At 37.3% G+C, this 25,344-nt stretch overlaps 1 long non-coding RNA gene across 1 annotated transcript; it reads right to left on the minus strand.

The window, feature by feature from the left end:
- Positions 1–10,172: 10,172 nt before the first annotated feature.
- On the minus strand, positions 10,173–11,293 carry LOC111914185 (uncharacterized). Its single transcript, XR_002857706.3, has 2 exons — positions 11,071–11,293; positions 10,173–10,971 (listed from the first exon to the last, which is right to left on the minus strand). It is a non-coding gene; the product is annotated as an uncharacterized LOC111914185 (long non-coding RNA).
- Positions 11,294–25,344: the final 14,051 nt, after the last annotated feature.

Consider the following 25,344-nt stretch of genomic DNA (forward strand, 5'->3'; position numbering starts at 1 on the left):
TCGTTTTCATTGATGATATCTAAGTTTATTCCAAGACTCAGGAGCAGCATGAGGAGCACCTGAGGGAGGTGCTGGAGAAACTACGGAGGGAGAGACATTTTGCAAATTTCTCCAAGTGTGGGTTCTGGTTGCGCGAGGTGCGGTTTCTTGGGCAACTCGTCAACCAGAAGGGTATTCTGGTTGATCCGGACAAGATAGAGGTCGTGATACAGTGGGAGATTTCGAGGTCTCCAACTGATATTCAGAGTTTTCTTGGTCTAGCGGGTTATTACCAGAGATTCATCCAGGATTTCTCCAAGATCGTTGTTCCTTTCATCTGACTGACCAGAAGTCAGTGACATTCCACTGTGGGCCTGAGCAACAGGCATCCTTCGAGACTCTTAGGCAACGGTTATGCGAGGCATCAATTTTGACTCTGCTCAAGGGAGTTGATGATTTCATAGTTTACTGTGGCGCGTCGATTACGGGTATGGGTGCAATTTTAATGCAGTGGGGTCATGTGATAGCTTACACGTCGAGGCAGTTAAAAGCCTCATGAGGCTAACTATCCCATACATGATTTAGAGCTGGGGGTTGTGGTTTTCGCCCTCAAGATTTGGCGACATTACCTCTACGGAGTCCGTTGTACCATTTACACGGACCATAAGAGTTTATGCAGCAATGGATAACATAAATCCAATAGAATTAATCTTTGCTACTAGTGAAAAGGTCTCATCATAATCAACTCCCAGAGTTTGAGAAAATCCCTTTGTAACCAGTCGCACCTTATAAGTGTGTACATTACAATCTATGTCGGTCTTCTTCTTGAAGATCCATTTGCACCGACTGTCTTACAACCTGGTACATTGTCAACCAAGTTCCAAACTTGATTGTCATACATGGACTGTATCTCGCTGTCGATGACCTATTTCCATTTAGCAGACTTGAGGTCTGCCATGGCTTCCGTGTAGCTGTTAGGTTCATCCAAACTTACCAGTGTACTATCACTAATAAGTGTATCACCTTCTACAGTAATATGGGAACCATAGTAATGCTCAGGTGCATTCCTAACTCTCGTGGAACGCCTTAGAGGTATAAACTCGTCAGTTCGATCAACAGGAGTTTCCTCCTCAAGATGATTGCTAAGGTTTGAGGTTCCTCTACCACTTGACTCTTGAATTTCTTCAAGGTCAATTTGCCTCATATTATTTCTTTGGTTTATGAATTGTCTCTCGCGAAAGACACCTCTCCTTGCCACAAAGACCACATTGTCATTGGGTCTATAGAAGAGGTAACCAAAGGATTTCTATGGGTAGCCGATGAAAATACACCGCTCACTTCGTGGTTTGAGCTTATCGTGAGTCTCGCGTGTCACGAAAGCCTCGCAACCCCAAATCTTGATGTGGTCCAAATTGGGAACTTTCCCAGTCCACATCTCGTGAGGTGTTTTGGCAACCGTTTTTTGGTAGGGCCTAGATTAAGAATATGGGCGGCAGTCTCTAAGGCATACCTTCAAAATGAGATTGGTAGCGAAGCTCGACTTATCATGGAACGAACCATATCCAACAAGGTTAGATTATGCCTCTCATCCACACCATTAAGCTCTAGTGTTCTGGGAGGTGTCAATTGTGAGACAATCCCGCATTCCTTAAGATAGTCAAGGAACTCTGTAATAAGATACTCACCACCTCGATCGGATCGGAGCAGCTTAATGTTCCTGCCCAGCTAATTCTCCACTTCCTGCTTAAACTCTTTGAACATTTCAAAGGTTTCTAACTTATGCTTGATTAAGTACACATAACCATATCTACTATAATCATCAGTAAAAGTCACATAGAAGCGGTTATCATCCCTTTTGGAGGTTCTGAAGGGTCGACACACATATGTGTGTACAAGATCCAACAAACCTTCACCCCTAGCACAAGTACCAGTAAAGGGCGACTTTGTTATTTTTACAAGTAAACAAGATTCAGAAATATGATCTGACTTTAGGTCAAATGACTCCAGGACTCCATCCTTTTGGAGTTGTCCTATGCGTTTGTTGCTCACATGTCCAGGACATCAATGCCATAATGGTGTTTTATCCAAGTTAGTGGAAGAATTGATACACAATACATTATAACGTAGGTTATCTACAACCGGAACAGTGTCATATACACCATCACAAGGTAATTCTTTAAAATAAATAACATTATTAAAGAAAGCATTAATACCACCACATTCATTATCAAATGAAAAAGTAAATCCTTGTTTGTACAAACCATGAAAGGAAATAATATTTCTTGTCATTTCAGACGAGTAACAACATTTATTCAAATATAATGTTAACCCACTACTTAGCAACAAAGAATAAACTTCAATCTTGGTGATAGGTGAAGCTTTCCTATTCCCCATGATTAAGTTTATCTTCCCATGCTCCACATTCTCACTTCTTCTTAGTCCCTGCAAATTAGAACATATGTGAATACCACAACCTATATCAAGGACCCAAGAATTAAAATAGGGTGAGCTATTAGACAATATAGTGTAAATACCTGGATGGTTTGGTTTTACTTTCGCATCCTTAACATCTTGCAAGTACTTTGGACAGTTCCGCTTCCAGTGCGCCTTTTCATGGCATTAGAAGCATTCAGCCTCTTTAGGGTTTGTAGAAGGAGTGATAGAACCACTTTTGGTTCTACTAAAACAGGAGCCATCACGGGACTTTCCCTTGGTACCCGTTGAAGGGATCTTCCTCTTCTTCCCTTTACCATGCCCGATACCCAGAACAAGGGCGGCGGTAGGAGTAGAAGTAGTAACAACCGATTTACCTTTAAGACCGGTTTCGGCAGTCTTCAAAAGTCCTTGAATTTTTCTGAGTGTGACCTCCTCCTTGTTCATGTAATAGTTCATTCGGAATTGACCATAACAAGAAGTTAAGGAGTGTAATATGATGTCAATTGCCAACTCCTCCAAAAAGTTCACATTCAACTTCATTTGGGTTGTTGTCATGGAGGTGATTATTTCATATTGCTCTGGACGAGCATTCTGATGGTATCTGTCGATAAAATCCTGGTCCATATCAAAAGGTTAAAAGTCGTCATAGGACTTTTGGAGCTTGACTGTCATTGTGGCCAACATGATACATGCCACTTTGGTAGCATCTCTCATGTGCCCTAAAGTCAGTGATCTCCTTGGGAGTAGCAGTGGACTCATCAAGATCCTTCAACACTTTGTCGAGGACATATTCCTTGTCCTTATAGTGAGTGACCATCCTTATGTTCCTAATCCAATCATTGAAATTAGTCCCATCAAAGAGGACTCTCTCACAAAGGTTCATGAGAGAGAAGGAGCCGATAGGGTTTGAGCCAGAAGCAGCACTGTTGGAAGATATCTGAAAAAGAAGGAAGACAAGTTTAGATTAGATATAAAGATAGTCCTTAATAAGAAACCCAACTGTAATATTAAGGCTAGGACCCAACACAATATTTTATAACTTATAAGAGGGATACCGTAAACCAAGCTATACAATATTTGAAGGTAGGTGACTGATGATTCACCAATTTCCACCATAAAAACGAAATGAATTATTAGGTTTTAATTGGTTTTTGAAACTCCTAGATTCTTTTGAGATTCATTGAACTTTTCAATGGCATGTTTTAATCTCAATTGTGCCCTTCAATTTTTGTGACTGGGATGTTGAGGATCACAAAACAAGGTGTGAATAACCATGCAAATTACTTTGTACTCTTAATGTTTATCACCTAATCAATGTACCGGTTAACTACATGTGCTCCACCGATCTATGATAAACCTTAAGCCACCCTTTGCCAACCTTTTCAAATCCAAGTTAGTGTGCTGGTTAACCACATACGCTCCACTAACGACTTAAGAAAGGTGCAAAGTGTAATTTCACGTGTTCGGCTAACGACCTCCACCAGTCATGAGAATTAAACTCATTGCCATTTTATAGGCAACAACCTTATACCCCCTTATAGACCAGCTTCATGAATGAGGCCTACTAACGGTAAAACAACTTGTTCTTATACATACATACATACATATATATATATATATGTATATATATATATATATATATATTATTAACTTATAATATTATAAAGTATAAGGGTTGAATTTTAACTTTTAAAAATCTAGGGATTGGAACTAAAGTTTTCTAAAGTGATTTTACATGTTCCAAAACTTGAGGAAAGTTTTGTAACAATTCAAAACTTTTCAACTTCATAACTTATGAGTTAATGGTTTATTAAAATGAAGACTCTTCATTCTATGTAACTTATGTGTTCTTTAATGGATTTTAAAAGAAATACTTTTGGTAATCCATAACTTGAATACACATTATGGATTCCATTAAACACATTTTGATCAAGAATTAAACTAACAAACAATTTGCAAATAATTCCTATGATCTACCAAACTCATAAGTGTATGAACATTCATATCCACAATTTCAAGAATCATATAAGCACATATAAAACTTGAAATTTTGATAATAACCAGTGTAAATGGATTAGCATAATCATTACCACATCAAAAACATGTTTTATAAGTCCAAAAAAGTTTAGGGTAATGATCCTAGTCCATTTCCAACAGCAAAACTCGAAAAACTGCACTCTGGGCCTCCTACTCGTCGAGTCCATGAACCTACTCGACGAGTATGATGAATATATGCATGGATTCATCGAGCCCCCCATGGACTCGGCGAGTCCACTCAGCAGAATGCATATTTTTTTGAGTTTTTTCAACAATTTGCATCAAGTATCAAGAAAACAAGCCTAGGTTCTGAGACTACTGAAGGGATTTGAGCATTCTAACACTCCTAAGGTGTACATGCAACCCTAAAAACCTTGGATCTATGTTTTACTAAGATACATGCAAATTTGATTTTTCCAAGGTTCTTAACCTAACTAGCATGGTGTGGGGAACTAGAAACATAAAAGCTAGTAGAAAAACATACCTTTCTTGTTGCTTAGATTCCTTGAGAACCTTGTGAGCCTAGCACCCCAAATGTGATGCCTCAAGTGTTTCACACAACACCACAACTCTTGGAATAACTCTGAGAGAAGTACACACAAACTCAAAATTGGCTAGCCCTCTTGTTCTTCACTTAGTGCTGATTTTGGTAGCCCATAGGGTCCTTTTATAGTTGTGTCACAAGTAAGGTTACACCACGTAAACCCTAATTGACATGGCTTTTCATTTCCTCCATGATCCATGGGTTTTAACCTCAATGGACTATCCATGGAGCACCCTATGGGTTTTAGCCCAATTCAATAAACCATGGATCATTAGCCCACTATATAAGAATGGATGATTTACACAATCAACCTCATATATCTAATTAGTCTCTTTTTGATCACACAATTAATTCCAAATTAATTCTTGATCAATACTAATTAAATAATATTATTAATAAACAACAAGTGTCATTTTCTCATTTTTTCTATCCACGTATCATGATTCCATGCAACCCAATTGGACCATGCCAACCGGGTTAAGTACATACCAAAAATAGTTATGGACTTAGACATCTAATCCAGCAGGAACTCACTAAGCTTTGTTCTTACAGTTTTCACTTTTGTTTTTAGGTACCTCTTCATTGAAGGGGAAGGAGCCGACACGGTAGCAGTGCATCACACACACATGATTCCGCATTACGAGATTCATGGGATTGTATTCTGACATTGTTACTATTTTATGAAATGGTTTGTGACATGATATTATGGTTTTTGTGAAATGCTATGACTCGATAATGTTTTTCAGTAAATAATTTTATAAGTCATGTAATTTAATACAAATTTTTTGGTCATGAGTTTTTGGATGTCACAACTTTATTTTACTTCCGCAGGTTTTCCGTCTCCAATTGATTCCAGAAAGACCGGGTTGGGTTCTTGATACTTCAGACACTTTTTCAGTTTCTTTAGCTCAGAGATATTTGGATGGGATTATGCTCTTCACAAGTGGTCCTGTTACTCGTTGGAATAATTATTTTCCAATTAAGATTAATATTCTTATTTGGATGATTAGACTTTCTAGTATCCCTACTAGAGAGCGATTATCTCATAGGCGTATATTGGTGGATTCCATTCTTTGTTCCATCTGTTCTTCTAGGGTGGAGACTATTGATCATATTTTCGCAGAGTATTCTGATTTGATTGTCTTATGTTCTCATATTGCTGTTTGGTGGGGGGTTAATCTTCCTTCTCAGATTAATGTAGATTCTCTTATCAACTGGACAGTGTCTTTTCCTTAGAGAACCGGTCAGCGGAAAGGTTTTGTGTAACACCTTAAATTTTCAACAAATTTTTCATTTAAAAATTGCATACTTTTCAGAACATATTGTATAAAAATCTCGTTTACTCAATTTACAAAGCACAACTCCATTAATAATCCAGGATCCTCATAACTCTTTCTCTGGTGTGTACAATCAAGTCGGTGCCGTCCCGCGATCCTGAGAAACCTGAAACACATAACATATACACGGTAAGCACAAAGCTTAGTGAGTTCCCCAAAATACCACATACAACAAATTCGTCACTCAAGGCTATACTTTGTAAGACCCTCCGGTCAATGTATCTCAGCGGGACCCTCCAGTCGCATAGCTCGTTGGACCCTCTGGTCCGGTCTAACTCGTTGGACCCTCCGGTCTGGTCTGGTCTGGTTGAGGACCCTCTGGCCTCATAAATCGCTGGACCCTCTGGTCCGGTCTGTAAAGCTCCGCATGGTATAAATCACAAAGAAATAATGCACAACATAAAACATAAGGTAGGATAACATAATATTCTATGTAAGCACATAAGACCTTCCGGTCACACATAACTACCACTCAAGGTAAAGTATAGTGCGAAGACTCACCTGACAAGCACCAAGTAAAGACCTCGCTCCCGAATCTCAAACTAGCCTCTGCCTAACACAAGGAATAAATATCTCTAAGTGATACTATAATCACAACTCTAATGACCGAAGGCTATTCTTTCTCTCATTAACTCTTTTGAAGTGGATAAAAAACCATTTTACCCCTCCATGGTCTCTACTACTCATGTTGACTAAAACCCCAAAGTCAACAGAAGTCAAACTTGAGTCAACAGTCCATGTGTGACACGACTCACTGAGTGAACCCTTGCGACTCGCCGAGTCTACTTATTTTCCTCAGAAGTCTTGTGACCGTCCAGCTTAGCTCATCGAGTTGACCCCCAACTCATCGAGCTATCGCATGATTCAACTCTTCGGGACAAACCCTAACCAACTCGTCGAGTCGGCTCATCGACTCGGCGAGTTCATTCAGACCAAATGTTCATCAGATGATTTGAATCAGATCAATTACTCCAAACACTAGATCTATCATCCCAAGGCTCAATAATCACGTAAAGCTTGAATCTTTACGTTCATACATGAAGCTATAGCTCCAAAATGCTGCTATATGCATTTCATGAAGGATTTAGCTCATCAACCCTCATTTGAACAACTAAAGTTGGGACATCTAGACTCTAAGGACCTTAGGAGGTCCAGATCTGAGGTTTCCAACCTCAACCCATGTCTCATTCAACTCATAGATTCAAATGGATGGAAGCAAAGCCCTAAAACTCCCAAAATGAGATCTAGCACAAGGAATGAGCAAGATGAGGACTTTGTACCTTCTTTTAGTAGCTGGAACACTCAATACCACAGATCCACTGCCTTCCTTTGTTCCCCATCATGAAGTTCTTCATCATTCTTCATAGAAATGCACCAAGATTGCCAAAGTGATTACACACTCACTTCACCAAGGTTAGAATGGTTTAAGGGTTTCTCTTAGGCTCTCAAGGGAAAGTGTGGCAACAAATGAAGGCCATAAGGGCCTTTAAATAGGTCACAAACCCAGACAATTAGAGTTTCTCTGCCAAGTACCTACTCGGCGAGTCCGTCCTCTGACTCGTCAAGTCCACTCATTAATCCGCGCGATTAACTCGACTCGACTCGGCGAGTTGGTCCCTCAACTCGTCGAGTCCCTCCTCCAATCCCAAGATTAACATACAAAATAATGTCTCTGAAAATTCGAATGTTACATTTTGATGCAGTAATTTTAATTTCATTTTGGTGCATTTTGAATTTTAGAAATGCAACGATTTTTGGAGCGGCTAATCCCAGGAAATCTTCAATTTTTGATGATGTTGTTTTTAAGTCTTCCTATCCGATTTCGAATATGTGTACAAAAGCCAATACTAGTTGGTCTTCTTGGCTTCATAATCCTATTTCAACAACTATTTTGATGCAATTCTTTTTCTAGCTCCTTGCTACCTTTTAATAACATTTCGCTATTCCAAAAAAAATTGTAATGTTAAACAGAATTTGAATAGACTTGAAACATTCATCATGTGCATGTGAACAAAAAAGAGGAATTTGTTGATTTTTTGGTTTAACATCAAAATATAAGTTATTATTACTTAAAAATGAAGTAAATTGTTTTTTTGTTAGTTTTAATTTATATTGACAATCTTTGTGAAATAAAGAATGTCTTAGTTGTTGAGGTTGCTCTACAGACTTATCATATAGCCGACTCTGGTTGTGATCCAGACATCATTGATTGGATCACAATATTTGAGAAGGTGTTGGGTACTCGTAGGGGGCATGTGAGAGGCATTGGGCCTAAACCTTGTTCAACAACGGGTACAAGTGTTCCATCCCAACAGTAGTCACAGTCACAAGCACCGCAACCAACATAGGTACTTGTTAAATTCTTAAAGAATTTGGTAGCCTTGCTATATTTTTATGAATTTGATGGATTTATAGTAATTTTTGATAGTTTGGTAGGCAATCTAGTAATAACGTATGGGTGTTCATAAATATACGAATCCAAAAATACGATTCAAAATTTTTGGGTATCTGAAATTTGGATACCCGATTTTTCGGATTCGGTTACAGTTAGCGATATTACTTATATCCGAAAAAAATGAAATTTTTTTTCTTATTTTATTTAAATGAAAATTGTAATATTACCCAATACTTTTACTATGTCCGAGTGTCCGACCATCATAATCAATAAGAAACCTAAAAAATACTTAGCGTATATTTCAGAAATGCTGGTAACTTCTTTTTTGTGCCTCGTCTCAATAACTAATTTGGTGGCCCCAAAACAATTTCTCAAATGATTTGATTTATATAATGTTTTGGTTTTAGTCGACATATGTTACTGTTTGAGTGTTTACTTATGTGTAGTGTTTTAATTTCTGACTTGTTTAAGTAACTAGAGAATGAAGCTTGATTATACTAGCTATAAATGAATTTTGAATGCTTAATGGTTCATCAGTTCGTTTGTTGTGAATTGATACTAAAGACTTTTAATCTCCTTTTTATTTGAGATTGATCACGTAGAGTAAATTGTTAATGTTTAATCATAACTTTTTTTGGTTAATACTAAACCATTAATTGTTTAATTTGATTAATTTTTTATAATGACAAAGAAGTTGGATTTTCAGATATTCGATTTGGTATTCAAATCCGTATTTAAAATTTCGGATATCTAAATTTTCGGATACATATCTGTATACAAAAATCTACTATCTGAAATTTCCGATAACAAATATATGCACAGAAAGACCATAAGAAAATATATAGCCATGATATAAAATACATACACGGCAAAACAAATGAATACAAACTGGCCAACTTTTTTAAAATCAAATTGCACACGTGCTATGGTTATCTATGCATGAGTGCTGTGGTTATCTATGCATGAGTGCTGTGGTTATCTATGAAAGATTTAAACTCATGACTTAAAGTTGTTGAAACTAATTTGTGCATTTCATATTAATTGTTGGATTTAATCTCACTTAATTCAACGTGATCAACTATAAAGTATAAACTATGAATATCAGATACGATGGATGGTTGATCAATAATCACATAAATTGTCCTTAAAACCTGATATTAGACAGTCTTAATTTGCTTCTGTCTACTTTGAAATACTAGTTTTTGTTTTTTGTTAATTACCGAATTTTATGCTATGAATTTTTTAGTACAATATTCTCTTTATACTTCTTTTAGTTTCTAAACAAACATATAAAACAACTAACACAGAACCCATAGAGATTTCTGCCCAAATAATCCAATCAAACATGGATGCCCTACCGGAATAATTACTGCCACCCACACACACATGTGCATGTATTGTGTGTATGTGTGTGTGTTTAAGAGATGGGCTGAAGCACTTGGACTGACCAACTAAAGTACCACATAAATGTATAAAAATCAAAAAAACAAAAACCAAAAAACACATTGGCATCGTGAGTCTATTTCACTTTAATTGACCCATAACATGATAAAAACAATGATAAAAAGAGTTTGTAGATCTTCAAAATATATCATATATGCTACCATATTCTAGGTTTTCTTCTTTGTTAACATGCTGGCTTAACAGACACAGGACACTTGATGCCGGTTGACATGGAGGATTTGGGTTTGTTCTTGTTGATGAAGATGAAGAATTAGGTTTCTTTTTGTCTACTACTGAAAGGTAAAAAAATGGGATATGTTTCTGCCAAGAAACATAGCCCTTAAGTATCTCTCTTTAAAGAGAAAAAAAAGCTCAGAAGGGATAGACAAGGAAGGAGAACGTGAGTTGGGTGGGAACGAAGAAAGATAGTGAAAAGACCTTTAATCAATTTACAGTGATCTAAGGTCCACACGACAACAAAAGGTAAGGAGATAGAAGATGTGGTTGGGTCTTACAAGGTCAAGAATAGGTCTTACAAGGTCAAGAAAATCAAATCTACAAGAAGAAAAAAAAGCAACAAGTCAAAAAAGAAACAAGAATCAAAACGAGAATTATAGAGGAAAGGTTGATTAGGGTGAAAGCTCAGGTAAGGATAGCACCGAATTTAGAACAAACAAACAGCCACAATCACAACGTTTTCGTCCTCCTCTTCGTCTTTCTCCTCTCTCGCAACAACACAATCATCATCAACGACCTCGTTCATTGTAATTGAAACTTCACTTTCTTCTTCTTGCATATATCTATACACACAAATATATGTAATTCAGATTAATGATTTGTACGAGGATTAAGATAGGATGATTTCACAAGTGCTGTTCGTCGAATATTGGTTTTCTTACCCGAGAACGATGTTGGAAACGTTTGTTCCTTTTGCGGTCTGAAAAACCTAGAGAGAGAAAGAGGGGATTTAATTTGAGAGAGAGAGAGAGAGAGAGAGAGAGAGAGAGAGAGAGAGAGAGATGTAGACTTTTAGAAAGAGAGGATTATATAAGAAGAGTGGGAGGATTCATGTGTGAATACCCTGATTATGTAAAACCTGACATTGACAGGTCCAAAAGGCCCAGAAGAAGAATTTGGTAAATGATGCTTTTCCCCAAGGGGCCTAAGTCAGCCATATTGAGGAATGGGGTGTGTTATAAGGTTAAAGGATGTCCTACATTTTTTTACGTTTTTTTACGGTGGATATATAAATTCTTAGTGATACTTTTACAAAATTTCCCGTTTTTTTAAAATGGTGATAGGTGGTGTTGTTAAAAATATATTAAAGGTTTACCGTAAGATTAATATTGAAAGGTTTTTCTATATTTAAGGTACAAGATTATAATTTATTAAGATGTGGTTGTGAGTTATTTATTATGCAGGTCGGTTTTGTTAGTTTTCATTTCTATTGGGACTGTGACTCGCTATTAGAGAAATTACATAAACACGCGGGTTATATTCCGGGTTTGGTTGCAGGTTATATCGGATATTAGATCCAGAGTATATATTGTTGGATGGTAGTTGTGATTGATCAAAACTCATCTTTTGCATATGAAATTTCTCTCGTTTTTCTTTCATCTCTTCCACCTAATTTTAGGGTTTCTCTCTGTAATCGTTGTATCGTGATTCCTATAGTTGTAATGGTGTCATGATTCTCTTGTATTGATTTTCTGTTTGAGTAAGAGTGTATTTTGTAGTGAGTTTTCAATGAAAACCAAGTCGAACTTATTTTTTCATAAATAAAAGGATATCTTAATGTTGTGATTAGTTTGAGTTTTTGAACATGGTATTAGAGCGAGGTTTGTCTCGTTCGTAATTCTTGTGTTGAGTCTTTTGTGTCCATATCTGGATATGACTTGTTTAGTTCATCCACGGTTTATTCTCTAGGTTGGATTTTTTTCTATGTTTTCTTGCGTCGATTGGTTTTCTGCTTTCGATCTTTGTTATCTCTGTGTTTTTTACGATTGTCTTTGTCTGCTACAATCGATTTTTTGTTTGGAGGTTGTTATCTCTGGTAGTTCTTCGGCACGGGTTTAATAGTAAACGAAGGTCTTAGTTGTAAACACTTAGGTTAACCTTGTTAATCTAATGGCCAATGCTAAGTTGTGTTCGGTCAACACTAAACCTATGCAAACGAGTTCTACAATAGAGATGATTCTTGGCATTTAAATGTCATATGTGCTTCAGATGTGCACAATACTAAGTCCCTTGGGCATAAAGATTCAAGCTTTATCAAGCTTTAGCCAACTTTCATGCCTTAAACCCTTTATTGAGCTTTAGGTTGGCACATTTAGCCCTAGATGCCATGCATGGATGTAATGCTTGTAGCATTATGTGGTATTTAAGCCTTAGAAGGCTAGATCTAGAGTATGGCGCCTTAATTCTGCTAAATAACGTCTGAATAAGAGAATGGATTGAGGAAACACGACGAGTTGGTGAGCCAACTCAATGAGTTGGTTAGGGTTTTCCCCGATACTCTAGACGCATTACAAACTCGGCGAGTTGGTGAGACAACTCGGCAAGTTGAGTTGGATTTTCCCAATTTTTCAGAGAAATGAATGAACTCGACGAGTCGCATAGATGCACTCGACGAGTTGGGTCAACATGGACGGTTGACTCGAATGTTGACTTTCGTTGACTTTTAGGGTTTGCTCAAGTTGAAATTGTTAATTAGAGATGATTATGATATCTAGGCGGAGTCTAGACTGATCGTTGAGTACGAGACCTACTTGCTTACTTACAAGATGAGTCTTCTCATTATACTTACATGAGTGGTAATATTGTATAACTGGAGGGTCTTATTTGAGTTATTGACTGGAGGGTCTTATGTGCTTATACTGAGTTATGTGATATCATGCATTTAGTCTTGGTGATTTATGTTGTATATTATTTTGTGCTTTATTGAGTAGGACTAGAGGGTCCAAACCGAGTTGTGAGACCAGAAGGTCCTCACTGAGATACTAGACTAGAGGGTCCAACCCGAGTTCTGAGACCGGAGGGTGTCACTGAGACACATGACCGGAGGGTCCTTATCGAGATATAGTTATGAGAGGCTAATTATTTGTGTGTGGTATTTTGGGAAACCCACTAAGCTTCTTGCTTACAGTATTGTGAAATGTGTTTCAGGTACCTCTCAAGATCGCGGGAAGGCATCGACATGATTGTACACACCAACTGGAGATTTAGTTTTGAGGATTATGGGATATTGTCAAACATTTTGTTGTCTTGTGTTTTGAACAACTTATACATTTGGGTTTTGAGAAATGTGAGATTGTGTTTTGTGTGGTTTTAAAAACGAAAAATTAATTTCATCAAAGAATTCCATCATTGTAGTCTTAATAGACCCAAATAACTCTTGTATCCGATCCCGGACAATAGCCACAACCTCCTCGCAGAGAATCTCCTTAATCATGTCATCCAACACAGCTGACCCACCCTGACTGCCAACTCCTAATCTCGATCCGGACCCAGTCTTAAGACGCCTCGTCGTCACCATACTGAAAATAAACAAGGAGGAAATCAGGTAACATGTTGGGTTATAGTTTACTACAACATCCTATGGTGCACATACAATCCTAAAAGTTTTGGATCTATGTTTTCTCTAATTATACATGCAATATTGTTTCCAAAGCTTTAAGCCTACATCTAGTATGCAGATGATATAAACAACATAAAATACTAGTTAGGAGTTTACCTCTTTATGTAGCTTGTAGAACTTGTCATATTTGGCCTTTAAGAACTTAGCACCAATAGTATGAACGCCTCAAATGGTTCACAACACATCTAGGACAAAGGATAACATTTTGAGAGAGAATCCTAGCCACCAAAATCATCCATAATCTCCAAGAATACATCAGTCGTGATTTTGGCTATGGAGTATCATATTTATATGTGGGATTCCAAGGGTCATGGGTTAACCCTAATCCATACCCATGGGTTTATTATCCATGGTTCATGTGGCCCAACTCTTTATGTATCCGTACATAAACTTAGTCCAACATGGATCATAAGCCCAACATATAAATATAACTAATTTACACAATTAGTCCCCATTGATTTAATTAGTCTATTTTGATCACTAAATTAATTCCAAACTAATTCTTGATCAATACTAATTAAATCATATGATTTTATATTAATATATTAGTACTTATAATATATTAATAAACCATAAATAACCTCTTCTCGAAAGTCCATCCTAACAAATTGTCCTGATGATATGCAACCAAAATGGACCATGCTACTCTCAGGTCAAGTACATACCAATTATAGTTATGGGCTTAGACACTTAATCCAACAGTCTCCCACTTGGATAAGTCTAATAACTGTTATTACAAGTACAAATCCAGAATCCCGACTGGCAATCGTAGCTCTTAAAAGCTGCTGTCGAACTCTGACCTAGTCAATGTCACGTCCAGTAGATAAGGGATCATATATTCCTCCATTCTAGATATCATATGGACTGAGACATGGATTATAATCATTATCTCTGTCCATTTTTTGTTTCCTGATTTCCGATTTATGATGACCAACTGATTGAACAAATCAAATAAGTCCAGGCCCGGCCAAGCACTTAGGGTTGTCATCGCTAAATCATCGAGGGGGCCACATATATCACTTTTATCCCTTTAAGGGAGAAAGGAATGGATAAACTTCGACTCAAATGCTTGCTTGTACTTACTCATCAAATCACACACAACGATATGTTTTATAACACCAAGTTACTGGTGCGTTTACATATGTCAATGTGCAACCGACTTGTAAACTACAACTCACGTGTCTTGGTTTCAAGAATATAAGATATTATCGTCTCATGATCACTCGTGATAAAACCCATGAAGTGATTCAAATGAGCGTGTGTTTAATCCAATACTCGAGTCTTATTCCAGGAGCACTCATGAACACTACAGCTATGTCTAAAACACCTAGACAAACTACAGACCCATTCATGACAGTCTTGCCTCAATACCTACTTCCAAAGTATGATTGATTGTGGATGGTTTGAATACCTAGTTATTCGGGAAGTCAAAACATGCAAAGTGAAACAAAAGAATAATACTAATCCTATATGGCCCCAAAACATTGAGTGTCATATTGATTACTCATTATTCATTGTATAATGTTTCGAATAATCAACTTAATACTTGAATTAAGACAATAGTTGTCCCATGCTCCAAGCATGCACACTATGTTTGTACATGGTCCTTACTTTGTGAAATAGATCAATTGACAACACTTTAATGATACTCATTTCACAATCCCAAATCCTTACCGTAAACGTAAGAATATCAAATTCTTGCCATTTACTGTAACATGTTGGATTCTAAACTTATATGCAATGATCCTTTTGTAATGACTATGCACAAAAGTTACAGAGGCTTGGCAACAGACATTACAAAGTATTCAAATGGAGAGAAATTCCATGGAAACAAAGTCTCACATTCAAAGTACATTCCTTTGAACACCTTTCTTGCATTAAGTTTTCTAATCTTACACATATTTAAAGAATGACTTCCACTTATGGAAACATTTCCATATTCCCATTTTGACTATCACTTCTAAACAAGAGTTGCCTCTTTTCAGAATATGTCAATATGGTCCTTTCCAAAATTTACACCATATTTCCAAGTGTCCATGAGAAACCAATCTTTGGTAAACCTCAGATTGTCCTCGACAATTGCTTAATCTTTTTAGTCATATCTAGTTCTAGTCCTTTTCCTTTTTAATACCCTAGGCATTTGGAAAATTTAGAATGGGTGAATATTACAGCACATATAATCGATCCTATATTCGAAGCATATGGGACATGATTCATGATGTTTCACATAAAGACATGATACTAGACCAGTCTTTTTCTATAATATTTCTATTTCTATTTGCCATTTTCTCATAATTCGAATTATGAGAAGGGATGCCATAATCATAATCGAATTTTTGAACGCAAATAATATTTCCATATATAGAATCTACTTGTGTTGAACCATTCCAACATAACATTCATATGTATACTTGACTAAATTTGATTAAAATCTCAATCTAAGCTTTTAGAATTGAAATGAAGTATGAATTCCTCTCCCTTAATTATATCAAAAGAACTTTTCAAACCCTACAACTTGGCAAATTGAAACCTTTGTTTTCTATACTTAACATTGCTAACTTGCAACACTTACCATAATTGATTATGCTCCTACTAGCATAATAATTACTTTACTAGCATAACACTTATGCTCCCACTAGCTTTGACATGTACCCAGAAATCAGTTGGACTTCTAGAAATCAATACTTTATTGACGTTCTTACCAAAGTTTAGATTTCTGATATGAGATTCTTTGATAAGACTTTATCAAAATCATACACCTTTCCCTAGATAGCTCACATGTGTATCTAAACAATTATGAAGAGGGATGTCATAATCATCATGTTTAGACCTTTTTCCCCTTCTCACAATTCGAATTATAAAGAGGGATGTCGTAATCATAATCGAATTTGAGAATGCAAATCCCACAATTGCTATCTCTTTAAAATCTACTTAGTGAAAGCGTTTCCTCAGAATCATTTTCATTAATTGGAGAGAAACCTTATGACACTTAGATTTTATGGTGTATATGCTCCTATCCATGGGAATTTGTCAAACCATAATCATAAGACAAGGTTAGTCACAAATCCAAACTCATATGGACTGAACTTGTTCAATCTCAATTTCTTGCCACCTGGCAGCACAAGGGCCTACCATGTCTTCCAAGTTTTTATGCAAACAATTGAGAACTCATAGAACTCACATGCATAGTCAACTTTTAACTGGAATGAGCACAGAAAGAAGAATATGTCAACACGATAGGTTACAAATGTAACGACCCAAAAATCAAGGGTGAAAATTTCATTTTTAATATAGCTAAAACATTGTTACCATTTATTTCAAACATTTCAAATCATCATTAAGTAAAACATTTATCAGAGTTCATCCCAAAATCATTCATTGCGAAAATCATACATGTGTGCACTATGATCAATCCAAGCTCTTCTTTCCAAATCAATGATACCTGAAACCAAAACTGTAAATTGTAAACACAAAGCTTAGTGAGTTCCCCACAACATACCCCACATAATCCATATAACCACATAATCCACATCAGTTATAACAGCTACATAAACCATAACAATCACATAAGCATGCATATACACATATAAAGATGCCATGGAAACCCTCAAAGGTCTTATTCACATAATCACGTAAATCATATCAACTACACAAGCCATGCATATAAACATATAGGGAAGCCCTTGAAACCCTCCCAGGTCTTATACCTAATTTCATGGGTGTAACATCCCAAGTTCAGAAGCAAGAAGTTGAAGGGTGCTAAGTGAAAATAAAGGAAGGGACTCAGCGAGTAGGTCTCTTGACTCGTCGAGTCGAAGCGGGTGTCGGGCACATGGTTAAGTGGCTTGACTCAGCGAGTCGGCGCTGGACTCGACGAGTCAATGCTGGACGACGAAACACCCTAATCTTCGGGGTTGCACCCTATTTAAAGCACTTAATGTCATCCCCTCAGCTCCCTTAGCCCCATTTGAGATCCAGAAACCCTAGAATCGTGAGTGAGAGCCCTTGGAAGAAATTTGGAGCTTAGATAAGTGATTTGGTGAAGTGATCTTGAAGATCAAGAAGATTGGATCAAGGAGATGATATGTGTATTTTTATATATATTTTTATGCACTTTATCTTAATATTTTGGCCTTATTTATTCTATTTTAGAACTAAAAAGTACTCATAATGCTTTGAATTATGTTTTGCAGCTATTCGTTGCCAATAAAGCATAAAAGAAAAGACTAAAGCGGAAACCGGGCTTAGAAGCTAAAAGAAATCAAAATTGCTGAAAGAGTGATTACGCCCCGCGTCCAGAATGATTACGCCCAGCGTAATGACCAAAGCAACTTACGCCCCGCGTAAGGAAATAGTACGCGCCGCGTACACCTTTGCACCGGATAGACTTGATCGCGTGATTATCTTGAGTACGCGCTGCGTAATCCTAAGTACGCCCAGCGTACTTAGGTCGGCCACAAAGATTATAAATATCGATTTATAGCTAACCAGGGAAGGGGATTCGACTTCTAACCTAATTTAGTCGATAATTAACTTCTGTTAAGCCGTTTTGAGGGTCTAGAAGGCGGCCGGAAGGCCGTTAAGCTAACGGAAGCGGAGATCGGAAGGATTGGAGAGCGGATACATGTTGATTATCATATGGTTTGCTGACGTGACCATGTTTAGCATTCTATTGTGGTATTTTTCTGTATTTAGTTTCTGATTTAGGTGTAAAAACCTTTTACTTTGTGTTTATGATTGAATGAAACTTTGATTATTAGACCAATTGCTATATTAAATAGTTTATTTGTGTTTAATTTATCTTGCCAAGCTTGTTTAAAGATCCTCATGTGTTAATGATGATTATTTTCTGTTAATTGTTAAGAGAATTGAGTTGCTTGAACATCTGCTTGATTTGCTTGTCTCTTATGATTTTTGATGACCATCGAGATTATAAGACTAGAAATAACGAATGTGAAACTAGGATTAACTTGAGAATAAGTAAGTTAATGTGTGAGCCTTGTTTGATGACCATCAACAAGAGGTTGATTAAATGTCTACATTGATTAACTATATTTACAAGTCTTGCTTGATACGAACTGAACACTAGGAAGCATGTTAGTTTAATCAACTGATCACTGTTTGAATTGACTTGTTTGCTAAAGGATTAGTTATAGTGAACGCGAATCTAATCATTTTAGGAATCGGTGAACATTGAATAAATGAATTTGTGTATGCAATTGTCTATGTTTTAAGGTGTAATTTATCTAAACCCAAGTACCTGAAGAGATGTGCTTTCCTGTTAGTTTATCGAGAATTGTTAATTGATTTATTAAACCATTTTATTATTTTCGTGTAACCTGTAACCTATAATCAAATATATTAAATTAATCCACCGTTCCCTGTGATCGACACCCGACTTACCTAAGCTATACTGTAATCTGACTAGGTACACTGCCTATAAGTGCATAGATAGTCTAAGTTCGTTAGGTTATAAATATTAAAATTAGTGGGTACTTTTGTGCACATCAAAGTTTTTGGCGCCGTTGCCGGGGAACGGCTTGTCATTAATTTATTTTATTTGATTATTCGTTATTTGTTTTTAGTTAGTTTTTATTTTTAGCTTTTATTTTTAGTTTGATTTTCGATGATATCATTTCACTTGTCGGGAAGGTTCTTGTTTTTATTTTGCAGGAATTTGGGATTGTACACATTGCTTGACTTTACTTTTGGCATGGGTTTCGGGAATGAAAGCGACTAGGGAATTCTTGACCTGCTTAGCCTACTACTTTGTTGATTTGTCCAACTCAATCCATGAGGCGTAGTATAGCAAGGCGTATTGTGGTGGTTAAGTGGAAGACCGAGCTCTTGCTGTTCTTGACTAGTTAGGTCACTTCTTCTTCCGCTTTTAGCTAAAGGTGCAAGGAAAACAAAGGAAATATTCTAACGGGTCCCGAAAGTGGGTGTTTTCGCAAACCAATTCTTGCATGCAAAGGTTTTTGATCAACCATTGTTGTTTGATCTTGACAAAGATAAGTGATTATGACATCTCAATTTTTTTTTTTTTATCACTCATCGTGAAGTCATCATTAGCTTAAGAAATTAAAAAGGAAAAAATAAATAAGTTTTAAGTCCCCTAGATTAAATAATTAAAAAGAAAAAGAAGTTAAATTAAAGAAAAAGGAAGGAAGAAAATTAAACGTACGCCCCGCGTAAGTTTACTTACGCCTTGCGTAATGAGCCCCGAATCGCGGATGAACATTTCAGGGGGATTGAGGTACGCCCCGCGTATCCTTTTGTTACGCCCCGCGTAAAACGACGACCAGGTAAATATATCTTGACCCTTTGACTTACCACAATTTGACGGGGCCGGTACTTCTGGGACACAGCCACATGATGATGGAGATGACGAGTGATCCTTTTTATTTTGTTTTATTTGTTTTTTGTTATTTTTAATTTAGTTTAGTTTTTAGTATTTGGTATGTAATTAAACTTTGATTTAGTTCGTTTTTCATGTTGATGCTCTTTGGTTGTTTAGATTTCTGCAGAATTTTTCGCCCTTAGGAAGCTGGCAGTAAGTTCAGCAGCTAGGTCCGACTGTTGCTAGAGAGAGCGGTATGAGAGTTGAAGATTATAGTCGATACCCATGATTTGTCATAAGTTTCCCATACTATAGAGTTTTATTTCGACGCGAGGAAGAAGTATCGTCCCGGCTGCCACGACATGGTTGACACTTTCCTATGTTATGGGGGATTTTTCATCGCGAGTAGAGGATGTCATTCTTGACGAGACGACGTGGTCGACACTTTCCCACGTCATGGTTACTATACTTTGCATTTATTTGCAATATTTTGCACCACATTTTTGAAGATGGCGGTCTTGATTTTATTTTTCGGCAAATTCGGAGGCAGCAGTTCCAGTTTTGAGTCTTTCGGCGATATTTGAAGCAACTTGTAGCAGCCCCATTCGATCTCGCCACAACTACCCAGGGGAGTCTGTTCCTTTTTCTCCCTTTTTATGTTCTTAATTTGTTTTAGCATACAATGAGGGCATTGTATGAAATAAGTGTGGGGTAGGGGATCGGTAAAAGTAAATTAAAATTAAGAAAAAAAAAAAAATGAAATTGCTAGAATTTGGAAAATTTAGGAAAATTTAAAAATTTTAAAACTTGAAATAATAGTTTAATTTAGAAAAATCTAGTGATAATTTAAATTTTGCTAATATTGTATGAAATGATCCGATGAGAACTCAAATGTTTAGTTGAGCCAATACACGTTATAGTGCATTTGTGGCCTCCCTTATTTTAGTGAAATCATGGAACAAAAACACAACCCCGCTTGGTTTGAGGGATGCAATATGTTTAGCAGCCTAAACCTGAAATGTATCCAGGAAAATTATTATCATTAACCAATAAAGGTTGAGGTTGAGCGCCTCTGCTTAAGCATGTAGGATTTGAGTGAAAAAAGTGAGGTACATGTAAAAAAAAAAAAAAAAAAAAAAGAGAATTACGAAAAAAGTTTGAAGAATTTTGGAGCAAATAAAGTAAAGATCAAAAGATCAAAATTCTGAAGAAATTCAAAAAGTTGAAGATACCAGAAATCAATTCAAATAAGGTGTTGAATTCAAAGAAATCAAAGATCAAAATGCCAAAGAAATGAAGAATTCAAATAAAGCTCCATAGTGGTATCGGAAAGTTGTAATTTTCTAAGAATATGTATGCTTAGGTTGCTCAACTAAAAATACCTTGAGGTTAGGAGGTTTTCTGCGGATGGATTCGGAGGGTTGCATAAAATGAGCATTGTTCGGAAAAAGTGGGCGAGTGTTTATGAAGATTGTGAGTATTTAAAATATGGGGGGGTACTTTAGGAAAATATTAGACACAAATGTACGCGTTGAGGTCTTGGCATAATGGCTGAGTTCTAAATGGATTGTTTAGTGCGATATTGGTAAAATAAAAGTAAATTTGCTTGGGGGCAAGCAAAGGCTAAGTGTGGGGTATTTTGATATGTGTATTTTTATATATATTTTTATGCACTTTATCTTAATATTTTGGCCTTATTTATTCTATTTTAGAACTAAAAAGTACTCATAATGCTTTGAATTATGTTTTGCAGCTATTCGTTGCCAATAAAGCATAAAAGAAAAGACTAAAGCGGAAACCGGGCTTAGAAGCTAAAAGAAATCAAAATTGCTGAAAGAGTGATTACGCCCCGCGTCCAGAATGATTACGCCCAGCGTAATGACCAAAGCAACTTACGCCCCGCGTAAGGAAATAGTACGCGCCGCGTACACCTTTGCACCGGATAGACTTGATCGCGTGATTATCTTGAGTACGCGCTGCGTAATCCTAAGTACGCCCAGCGTACTTAGGTCGGCCACAAAGATTATAAATATCGATTTATAGCTAACCAGGGAAGGGGATTCGACTTCTAACCTAATTTAGTCGATAATTAACTTCTGTTAAGCCGTTTTGAGGGTCTAGAAGGCGGCCGGAAGGCCGTTAAGCTAACGGAAGCGGAGATCGGAAGGATTGGAGAGCGGATACATGTTGATTATCATATGGTTTGCTGACGTGACCATGTTTAGCATTCTATTGTGGTATTTTTCTATATTTAGTTTCTGATTTAGGTGTAAAAACCTTTTACTTTGTGTTTATGATTGAATGAAACTTTGATTATTAGACCAATTGCTATATTAAATAGTTTATTTGTGTTTAATTTATCTTGCCAAGCTTGTTTAAAGATCCTCATGTGTTAATGATGATTATTTTCTGTTAATTGTTAAGAGAATTGAGTTGCTTGAACATCTGCTTGATTTGCTTGTCTCTTATGATTTTTGATGACCATCGAGATTATAAGACTAGAAATAACGAATGTGAAACTAGGATTAACTTGAGAATAAGTAAGTTAATGTGTGAGCCTTGTTTGATGACCATCAACAAGAGGTTGATTAAATGTCTACATTGATTAACTATATTTACAAGTCTTGCTTGATACGAACTGAACACTAGGAAGCATGTTAGTTTAATCAACTGATCACTGTTTGAATTGACTTGTTTGCTAAAGGATTAGTTATAGTGAACGCGAATCTAATCATTTTAGGAATCGGTGAACATTGAATAAATGAATTTGTGTATGCAATTGTCTATGTTTTAAGGTGTAATTTATCTAAACCCAAGTACCTGAAGAGATGTGCTTTCCTGTTAGTTTATCGAGAATTGTTAATTGATTTATTAAACCATTTTATTATTTTCGTGTAACCTGTAACCTATAATCAAATATATTAAATTAATCCACCGTTCCCTGTGATCGACACCCGACTTACCTAAGCTATACTGTAATCTGACTAGGTACACTGCCTATAAGTGCATAGATAGTCTAAGTTCGTTAGGTTATAAATATTAAAATTAGTGGGTACTTTTGTGCACATCAGGAGATTTGTGGAGATTCAGATTACTCCTTAGAAGGAGGTCGTTTTGGAGGTAATGAATCGTTATCCCCGGCCTTCTCCTTTCTAGATCCATCTTTCATGGAGTTTCAGGGTTTGTTTGGAGATGTTGTGATAAGATCTTCGTGTATAAGTTAGATCTGGAGTTGAAACTCCAGATCTAAGCTGTATTTGGATCAAAGATGCAGAAAGCCCTTTTAGTTGCTATGCAAAAGCCATTCACCATGAGTTAAGTTCCTTTCTAGCTTGGTTTTTGGTACTATGGGACATGGAGCACATAAAGGTTGTAAATTTATGTTGCTAACGGATTCTAGAGACCCAGATCTATTGATTGGAGCAAAGGAGTAGCTCTGTGACTTGAGATTATGAGAATGCACGTATGGACTCGGTGAGTCTGGGAGATGACTCGGCGAGTCGGGCTAGGGATCAAACTTTGAGTTGCGTAGTAACACGGAGAGTCACATGGGTGGCTCGGCGATTCATATGATGATAAGCTTGGACTCGACGAGTTGAAGAACAACTCGGTGAGTCTGATGAAGATTGTCGTGGACTCGGCGAGTCTGTTCTTGGATTCGGCGAGTCATGATGTAGAACCCCAACCTCTTTTAGTTCAAGTTTTGGATTAGTGAGTCGGTTGACGACTCAGTGACTTGGGCAAGATGGGACCCAGAGATCGTTGGACTCGACGAGTCTTGGGGAGACTCGGTGAGTTAAGTTATACTATGAGAGTTTTCTGAGTATGAGAACTCGGCGAGTCGACGGGTTGACTCAACGAGTAGAGTCAATCAGGAAGGTTGACTTTGGCCAGGAATTTGACTTTGACCTGTTTGACCTTCAGGGGTGTTATGGTATTTTCATTATTTATGTCTTGGTCCATTGATGGCATCAGGTGTTGGAGTTTGGAGCAGTGCTTCAGGTCAGTGTTTTCGTGGTTCGATTTGGCAGTTGCAAGGTGAGTTATCCTCACTATATCAACAGGGTCTACGGCACCAAGGCCGGCCCTCTATCGGATGGGAATCCAAGTATTTGTTGATATGATATTGATTTGCTATATCGACATCCTGGTATTTATGATAGTATTATGTTAGTGACCTGGTTAAGGTCGGTACCCCGGTATATAGCGTAATGTTATGCTAGTGACCGGTTAGGTCAGAATCCTGGTTAGGATGTTGATATGATATGAGATCTTTTAGACTATCTGTCTGGTTAAGGATTGTTATGTGATTAATTGTATTATGTGCACATGGTTGTTTGACTGGGGTTAGGTTGAGGTAGGTCCTTCTTTGTGCTGTAGGACAACATACCCAGGGCGGACTGGATATCCCGAAGGCCTAGTGAGCGGTCCAGATAGGCTGAAGGCCCAAAGAGGGCGGACCAGATGTGCCGAGGCTCAGAGAGTGGACATGGCCGACTGAAGGCCCGGTGCGGGCAGACCAGTCATACTGTAGACTCAGAGAGTGGACCAGGTGGATTGAAGGCCCGGTGCGGGCGGACCAATCACACTGTAGACTCGATGTACATGGCTAGACTCGGAGGGTGGACCAGGTGGACTGAAGGCCTGGTGCGGGCGGACCAGTCACACTGTAGACCCGATATGCTTGGCTGTTTTATTTTATGATATGTTATGAGTATGGTTATGTCTGGTTGGTATTTTTGGGGTAACTCACTAAGCTTTCGGGCTTGCAATTCAGTGTTTTGTTTCAGGCACTTCAGGAGATCGTGGCAAGGCGAAGGCGTGATCGTACCGCTCCTCATACTTCATGATTTTGTGATTTGTTTATGGGGATACCCTGATGTTTAAACTCTTTTGAAAACAAGTTGTAATAGTTTAATGGCTTTTGAAGGAAATTAAAACGTTTTCAATTGGTGCAATTTTTATGAGTGTTACAAGTTGGTATCAGAACCTTAGTTTGAGTGAGTTGGTGGAACATTTGTGTGACTCCAGTCCCAAATCAAGGGGATTTTCAAAATGATTTTCTAAATGGTTTTCAAAATGAGTAAAAGAGGAGGCAGAGTGGATGATCAGTCGGAGCCAGTAAGTTGACCCCAAAATACCATACAAGGTATTTGATTATGTGATATGTTAGAACAACATGCTAGTACTAGGCTA

This window comes from Lactuca sativa, chromosome 6 (genome assembly GCF_002870075.4).
Source record: "Lactuca sativa cultivar Salinas chromosome 6, Lsat_Salinas_v11, whole genome shotgun sequence".
NCBI classification, from domain to species: Eukaryota; Viridiplantae; Streptophyta; class Magnoliopsida; order Asterales; family Asteraceae; genus Lactuca; species Lactuca sativa.